Consider the following 8,594-nt stretch of genomic DNA (forward strand, 5'->3'; position numbering starts at 1 on the left):
GATAAAAAAGAAAAAGGAAAGAAAATAAAAAAAATTGTCGATCTGGATTCTTCTTCAGAAGAAGAAAGATTTTCCGAATCTGAATCTCAATCTGAATCCGACAAACGACCACCGGCAAAGAGAGCAAGACAAAAGAAGGTGCTTGTTGAGAAGGGTTCACAATCAACAAGTGAAATTGAAAGCATTCCCACGGATTCAAAAAACAAAAGTGAATCCGAAAACCAGTAAGTTTAATGTTCATGTTGATTTCATTTAACTTGTATGTTATATTTGTTCTTATACACGTGTTCTTATGTATTGTAGAGAAGAAGAAATCGAAAAAACTGGAACAAAGAAAAGAAAACAACCACCGAAGGTGGTTAAAAAAGAAACTAAAAAAAGGAAAACTGTGCCAACTAAGTATTGTTCAGCAAATGAATTCCTTTCGGTTTGGTGGTCTTCTAATTTTTGGTTCTTCCTTTTAATTGTTTTCAGTTCGGAGGTGTCTGTCAGTTTAGTTGAATTGATTGTTATTTTCTTGTTCTTGCTTATATTTTTCTCTGTTATAAATTCGATGTGTTTGTCCGTTTTGCAGAGAAAAAGAAATTGAGAAAACACCCATAATAAAAAGTAAACAACCTCAAAGGATGGCAAAATAATAAACCCAATCTGACAAGGAGTAAGTTTCTCGAATCAGATTTTCTTTTATTGATACTTTCATTTTTGGTGTATTGATACTTATTTTATGAACATTCAGAACAAAACAAGCAAAAGATAACACTGCAGAAAGAAGAAGGCAAGCATTGGAGACAATAAGAGAAAAGAGATAAAAAAAAAAGAAATTATGGAGCTCAGTCAACACACATTGCTCTGGATCAGTTTGCCTCAATAGAGGCACGAAATGAATCCTCTGGGGCGTAAGATTCAATTTCTTATACCAAGTTCTTTTCCTTTCTTTGCTTACTTTTGCTAGAACCTTTTGTAATTTCTCTATATTTAATTAATAATATTTATTTATCTTGGTTAGACTGCCAATTGTAAATTTGGGAAGTGAACCACTCTTGCAGACTCAGGGAAGCTGTGCACCATTTGTAAATGCCCAAGACAATATCAGGTTCGTTCCACTCTTTACTTTCGGTTCGGTGCTTTCCAAAAATGAATTTGATGTGTTTCTAGATCTCTACTTTTAATCTTGGTTTCTAATTTTAATTTGTATCTTTTTTTTAGGAAAAACACCTCAGAATCTACGGTAAAATATTTTAGAAAAAAGAAAATCCATCCAAGAAAGACTTTTAAAAGTCCAGCAGTGTAAGTTAAAAATATTTATGTTACTCTATCAGATTTAGGTAATTAATTTTTTTTTAATTAACCGAACGGAAAATGTGTTTAAATGTCAATAGCGCTACCCCCAATTCTGATCTACAAATCATTCAAGTTCAACAAGAAACTCATTCTGAACCTTTGAAGATGTGACCTTTTCAATGTCCAGATTCCCGTTTCTTAGAACAAATTCTAATTATTCAATATTAACTTCTTCCTTGTTTACATTCCTTAGAAATCCTCTTGCATTGTCTATTCCAAGTTCTCTTTAGGAAGAGTTGATCAATGATGACTTTATCTATGTCCCTCGAGAGATTCAAACACAACAAACCTCTGATAAAGAGTAAGTTTATAAATATTTGTTCACCGCATGAATCTTGTTCGGTTCTGTGGGCTTGGTAATTTTAAATCATTACTGAAATATTTGCTATTTAATGCAGCAGCCCTACAAAATAACAACAACAACAACAACAACAACAACAACAACCTGAATTGTAAGTTTTACCATTATTCACCACATTGCTTAATTTAGATTCAGTGGATTTGGTTATTTTAAATCACTTGATAGATAGTGTGTTCAGGATTTAGGGTTATTTTAAATCACTTCAAGATTTATTAATGCAGCAGCCCTCTGGAACCACAACACCAGCCCAGCAAAGAAGCAATAGTGCAACAATCGAAAGTAGAAGTAGATGTTAATGTGTAAGTTTCACTGCTTATACAAATTCCAATAATTTCAGTTCACTACATGTTTTAATTGTAAGTTTTATCTCTTCTGTTTCTTATAGCTGCCCTCTAGAACCTAAAAAGTAGGCTGTCGAGATATCTTCACCGAGGAAAATAGAGCCAAAACCTGCGTTCTCTCTTACGAGTTCTGTTATTGAAGAATTATTGAAAGATGACTATTTCTATGAAATTTCTGATGATGATTAAGTTGACCATAAAAGTTCTTTTTATTAATTTAAATGAGTTGTTTTTGAACTGTTATCTATTTAATGCAGCAACCCTGTCAAAGAAGAACAGCAACCAAGCCAAAGGGAAGATGATATGCCTTCCTTTAACCTTGGGATAAGTCCACCATCATCTCAACCAACTGATCCCTCTGAGCCGCCTGTTTCACAGCTTGAAGTCCTGGCAGAGGCGGTGATAAATGCTGGAGTGACGGCAGCATTAAAGTTTGCTGAAGTAACAACTTCTGAGCCACCCTTGCCAGCTTCTGCAGTCTTAAAAACTCTAGAAAAAAAATAAAAATCTCAAAAGAGTTGATCGAAAAGTGTTATCATTGGATGACACATGGAAAAAGGACAAAAGATAGTAGCAACGAATATGATGCAATATTCGTCTTAAAACATGAGGTGCTTTATGAGGGGTTAAGAGAATATTTCATGTCTCTAATGCCGAAGAACAAGTGCATGCCTTGGTAAATTCTTTCCAAATTGCTTTAACAATAATAATTTTTCTAAACACTCTTATATAGTATATCTCATAAATTTTCTTTGTGTAGGTTGTCAGTATACATAGCATGATTCTCAACCAAATCAAAGTTCGGCGGTATTAAGAATAAATATATATTGTGCTGCTGGATATTGTGGTAAGCTAAATTTCTTATTCACTGCTGATTCCTGCTCAGTTCAGTCAAAATGTTAATATTAGTTCACCTGATTCTTATGTGTTCTGTGGAGTTCTTTTGCATGAAGAAAACTTTTTTCTTCATGAATGAATAATTTTTACGTCATATTCAGCATATGAATTGTGTTCGGTTCGGTGGAAATTTGATTTAACTAATCTTCATTTTGTAGAATTTTATGTTGGGAACACATGGCGTGGAGTACATTGCTAAAACGACAAACAAGGCATACTGGTTTGATATTGAGCAGTATGCCCACCATCGCCAGTTTTTTGACAAAAGAAAACTTGCTTCGCATCCATTTGTAAGTTGTAATTTCTAAAAATTCTTCAATAATTCTCTCATCTGTTATTTGTTTCCACTGAAATATTCTATCATTTACCCACAATTCAGCTATTTGTGCCAATTTGCAACAGAGCTCATTGGTGGTTGTGGATTGCTGATGTCAAGAAAAAAAAAATTCTATGTGCTTGACCCTATCAATAAGCCGAAAAAACATATACCTGAATCAAGAGTGATGCTGAACAAATTTGTTATAAGTTATTTTTCTTGTAAATTATTCAAATAATTTAGTACATGAAATGAGTTCGATTCACTGTTGATGCTTTTTTTTTTTAATTTTTGTGTCCCTTTCAGGGATTAATAATTTCTCAGATGAGGGTTTACACTGGGGCGGAACCCTTAATGGAAGATAGGTTGGGAAAAGAAGCAGAGTATATCCAACTGAATGGTCAACGTACAGAGTAAGAATCTTTATCTTCTATAGTCCTATATTTAATGTATTTTATTTTGTATACTATTAATCGTATTATACTCAATTCTTGCTTAGCTATGATTGTGGAACATACGTCATGAAATGGCTTGAAACAATCGATCCACGAAAGATCAAGAGCGGGAAGAGATATAAATATAGAGCTTGGACACAAGTAAGTACTTTCTAAATTAATAAACTTCTTTCTTTTCTTATTTATGTTGAGTTCATTTGTTATGTAACTAATTCCTTTCAATTAAAATGTAGGAAGAGATTGATGACTTCAAGTACCAATATAGTCCAAATCTTCTGTTGCATGAAATGAACAAAATCAGAGAGCAAGTGATTTAGGAATTTAAAGCAATAAGACTGCCAAAGCCTTCTGCTGCCCTCTCCAGCCCTTATTGTAAATTCACATCTGGAGATTTAGATAGTAAATAGGATATACTGTGATTCACTAGTTGTATTTGACAATATTTTGTTTAACTTGTTTAAACAAGAAATGTATATATGTGAATATTAATGTAAATGCTAATCTATGTATCTAATCTGAATATCAATAATTTTTTCAATATTCAATGTACTCATCTGAGATGTTAATTTATAAATCTCTTGGAACTGTATGGCTGCTGTTTTATTCCAGGTTCTCAGTGATTGCAATCAGTGTATTTACAAATACATTAGTAACACCAAGAAACACAGTGAACCAAAATTAATATACTAGCCGAACCGAAAGTTTCAAAGACACTAAACCCCAAACCCCTAAAATCCTAAAACCCTAAACCCCTAAACCTCTAAAACCCTAAAACCCTAAAGCCTAACACTAAACCCTAAACCCTAAAACCTTAGACCCTAAACCTTAATCCCTAATCCCTAAACCCTAAACTCTAAACCCTAAAATCCTCAAGCCTAACACTAAACCCTAAACCCCTGAACCCTAAACCCTAAACCCTAAACCCTGAACACTGAACCCTGATTCCCGTTTCTCAAAACAAATTCTAATTATTCAACTTAGAAATTAATACACTAGACGAATCGATAAACTGCATATATCAATATAGAATTTCACAAAAAAAGTGACTATTCATTAAACAGTAACAACAGTCAGAAATTACCCCTGCTATAACCATGGTGAACCGAAATTTGCTCATGGGTGAACAAAAATTTACATTAATAAAAACTAAAACTTGTACAATCCTCTCTTGGATAATTCATATCTGGTGCATTGTAAAGAGTGGAGCTTGACTAAATCGATGATGTGGAGTATAAAAGGTTCAACTACAAAAGACATAATTAATTATATATTAGCAAAATGAACAATTGAATTTTTAACTAATCAAAAGCAAGTCAATTTTACCTCGCTTGGAGCTGTCTTTTTCTTTTTCTTTTTCTTCATGGCATTTGAGATTTTTTTTTCCAGGTTTGATCCAAGTCTATTCTTAGGCCGACCTCTTGTTTTGACACGTGGTGGGCTTTGATGGTCATTCACATTGCTTAATGTCACTTCTTCGTGCGTTAACAAACTTTTTCCTTTGCTTCTCTCTTGATATTCTTCCATCTCCGCCATGATCTTGTCAAATGCTCAGTGTATAATTCCAGTCCACTCTTCAGACTCGAATGCAAATTCACATATATTGTGCGACTAAAACACCAACTCATCAAATCTCTTACTTCTCGGCTCCAATAGAGGTTCATCTTGGCTGCTCTTGATGTGTGTATGCCTCCTCTTTATGTTCTTGCTCCAGCGTTACAATATGTATTTCAGTGCCACATTATCCACTCGCTCAAAGCTTAGGACGCTTAGCAAATGGTGGCACAATATGCCCCTAAACTCAAACAGCAAGCAATGGCACTTCACATATCATGATACTGCGTTGTAGATGACGACAAACTTGTTGAATATGGAGTTGGAAACCTGCTCTATGACTTCATATGTTGTGAAACCTAGGGTGGAATGCATTGATCTTGTGATACAGTTCACTTTACCTCTGAATTGAGCTTGAACTTCCCTGAACTTCTCATGGGTATATACATGCTGAAATTGTGCCTCTATTGCTGATTTTGTTGCACACGGTATCACGGTGTTAAAATTTGCAGCATCAAATTCTCTCTCTGCTTGCTCTCTGCTTGCTAGGCAATTGTCGTATTGCTTCACAAATTGTCTCAAGGAGCTATTCCATGTGATGAACCTGTTGAAAAATGAATACATGCTCTCTCTTTTGTGTGCTTCTCATTCCGGCCCAGAAGTGGTGATACAAGTAAATTGGAATCCATATATGCCGATCCTTTTATAGCTCTGCAAAACAAACCGAACCTATAAGGTGTGGTGAACCGAAAACAGTGCATGCTTTGGGAAAATAAGATATAAGCATGAAAATAATTCGAATTAAAACCTCAATTACCTGAAAGCCACTTGTTGCCTCCGAGGCCATACTTTGTAAGGAAATCGTTCCAGTTTCTGTCAAATGCGTCTTTTGTGTACGAGTTCCAAACAACATGGCTCATCTCTTGTTCAATATCGATGTGTCCCTTGTAGCCGTTTAATTTGCTTGGGATCTTCTTCATAATGTGCCAGATACACCAGCGATGAATTGTTGTTGGCATGCACAGCTCAATTGCCCTTTGAATCGATGCGCATTGATCGGTAAGAATATTTTTTGGTGCCTTTCTTCCCATGTAACGTAGCCAACACTCAAATAGCCATTTAAATGATTGGATGTCCTCATTTTTCATCAGTGCGCATCCGAGAAGTGTTGACTGGCCGTGGTGATTCACACCCACAAAAGAACCTAAACCAAATTGTACCTGCATAAATAACAAGCAGACCGCGGTGAACCGAAATATATACATGCACTGAACATCAAAATATATTTGAATGGATCGATTACCTGTTTGTGTTATAGGTGGTGTCAAATGAAACCACGTCTCCGAAATACTCAAATGCAGCCCTACTTCTTGCATCGGCCCAGAATGCATGTTTAATGCAGTGATCGCCTTCAAGGTTGAGCTTAAAATAGAAATTTTGGTTCTTCTCTTTCATTCTTATTAGGTACTTCCCAAATTCTTTGGCATCGTCTTCTTCGGAAATATTCCGTACTTTCCTCGTGATCTAATTCCTCACATCTTTTTCAATAAAACCTAGCTCACGGTGGCTGCCATCTGCTGCCATAAATGATTGGTAAGTTTTGCTCGGTCTGATTCCAGCTTTCTCGTAGGTTTCAATGGTGCGACGCACAAACATGCTAAGCTCCCTGTGTTGTTTGAGCATCTCAGCCTGGTCTGGACAGCAAGGATGTGAGTGATTCAGAACAACTTTAGAAATTGTCCAAACACCGACATCCTTTATTATGTGTACATAAATCCTGGCTGGACAGTTTAACCCAGCTGAGGGGTTTGTCTTCAGAGTTGGAGATATCTTGGATTTCCACCTCCCCTCTCTGGTGCATACAATTAGTTGATTCTTAATCTTGTCTCCGTCTCGAGTCGTATTCCTTATTTTCGTAGAAAAACCAGCAAGTTGGAATGATGTTTGTATAACTTTGTAGCTTCTTCTAGTGTCTCAAAAATCATCCCCACCTTTGGGACAAATCTTTCATCCACAACACAGCTGGTCTGCACAATGAATTGAAAACTTCATTAACGGTGAAACAATTCTATAATACTTACCGAACCGAAAGGTTACTAACAGTAAACAAAAGATAATCCATTATACAAAATCAAATTCAAAACAACTCTGTCTACAATTTAGATAGTATCAATTCAATTCAATTCAGATTCAGATCACCTCCGTACATTCAATTCAATTCAAATAAAATTAGCAATTTCATTCCATTGAATTCGATACAAAATTCATTAATCCAAACCTCATCAAATTGATGCGTTTCCGAAGAATAATTGTATTCATTCAACTGATTTGAAGTTGATTCATTCATTGTTTCAATTCAAAACTCCAGATCGAAGAAAAAACAAAGAAAAAGAAGAAGAACGACAAAGCTAATTACGTCAAAGTCAATCCAGATCCATAATGCAGAGAACAAGGAATTTTATTAAGACACGAACAGAGAAGAAGAAGAAGAACGAAAACGCGACAAGAGAACAAGGTTTACGTTGAGAAAGGTTTACGTTGAGAAAGGTTTACGTTCAGAAAAGTTTGTCACGAAGAAAAGGTTTACGTTATATACGTTATATGAGGCGTGTGTATAACAAACAACTGTGGGGTGTGGGACAGCGCGTGTGAAGGAAGTTACTTGGATAACATCCATGTATTTTTACATGGATGTAGAGCTTTTCCATATAATTATTTACCCTAATAATATTAAAGGACAAAGATGTTAATTTTTGAAAGGTATCTCTTACCATGATCCATGACATCGCTTGTCCATCATGGAGGTGTGTAGGACATTGATCTGTCGGTCAAATATATTCGGTTTAAATTGAGTTGACCGGTTTAAGATAATTAAAACCAGTTTTTTGCGAGTCTATTGTAGAAACAGTTAGAAAAATCATTCGAATCGATTTAAAGTTTGGTTTATTGGTTTTTTTATTGAACCGACCGGTTCGATCCGAATTTGATAATATGAATCAAACTGCAACTGTGTGCTCAGCCTACGTGCCTGAGGATATCGTCCGCTTTGTTTGAATTTTAAAGATAACACTCTAGTCTTTAAAAATTTACTCAATGCGTATTTTAGATTTTTCAAATCAAACTTGGATGATCATACAATGTGAATTGATTTTATAATGGTATTTTAGTCTTTTTAAATAATTTTAAAAGACTATTTTGTTCTTTTAAATTAATTAACAGGGTATTTAATTATTTTAAAAGTTAAAAACAGCAATTGCTATTACAATTGAACAAACTTAATTCTAAACGGGTATTTTAATCTTTCAAAATTAATTATAAAAACTTATTTTAGT

Source organism: Arachis ipaensis, chromosome B09 (genome assembly GCF_000816755.2).
Source record: "Arachis ipaensis cultivar K30076 chromosome B09, Araip1.1, whole genome shotgun sequence".
Classification (NCBI taxonomy): domain Eukaryota; kingdom Viridiplantae; phylum Streptophyta; class Magnoliopsida; order Fabales; family Fabaceae; genus Arachis; species Arachis ipaensis.